At 36.3% G+C, this 601-nt stretch overlaps 1 long non-coding RNA gene across 1 annotated transcript in view; it reads left to right on the forward strand.

Annotated features, from left to right (window-relative positions):
• The first annotated feature begins 6 nt into the window (after positions 1-6).
• LOC113473242 overlaps positions 7-601 on the forward strand; it is a 10,394-nt gene continuing 9,799 nt past the window's right edge. The window contains exon 1 of the long non-coding RNA XR_003395273.1: positions 7-187. This is a non-coding gene — a long non-coding RNA (uncharacterized LOC113473242). The remainder of the gene's footprint in view (positions 188-601) is intronic.

Consider the following 601-nt stretch of genomic DNA (forward strand, 5'->3'; position numbering starts at 1 on the left):
AATCCTAAAAAAGGCAAAGAATCAGTACCTACGTATCGTACAGGTAAAACAAAATGAGTATCTGAAAAATAAACGTTACCTTAACAATACAGTCAATAAAATTAAACAATTACAGTGAATAGAAAATACAACCAAACTTAATCATCAAATTCGTTTCCTCTTTCTATCAAGTATTAGGTATTTACAGGTCAAGTTTAGTTGGTTTTCTCACATTACGTCCATGTCTTGTAATGTGATTCTGAGGTAATAATGTGTTCTCTGAATCACTACGTCTATCAGATACTCTTGTCACTCTAGGTGACACAGGTGGAGTCATTATTGAATGCCTAGGTGGAGATATAACATCAGGTAAGTCTGGGACTGAATCAATAATAGGTACAAGTGTTGTGTCAATTTCTGGAGTTACACTTGTATTACTCTCTTCTAACAAAGGAGTCAAATCGTCTGAGCTACACTGAAACTCTAGCGGATAAATCCGTTGTACAGGTCTTGTCAAAACACCAGTGCTGGTTCGCACCTTAACAACTCGTATGTGGCCATCACCACCCTGTATCAATTGTATAATGAGTCCCAATGGCCAGTTGATTCTTTTATTATTATC

Source organism: Diaphorina citri, unplaced genomic scaffold (assembly GCF_000475195.1).
Source record: "Diaphorina citri unplaced genomic scaffold, Diaci psyllid genome assembly version 1.1 scaffold20570, whole genome shotgun sequence".
Lineage (NCBI taxonomy): Eukaryota > Metazoa > Arthropoda > Insecta > Hemiptera > Psyllidae > Diaphorina > Diaphorina citri.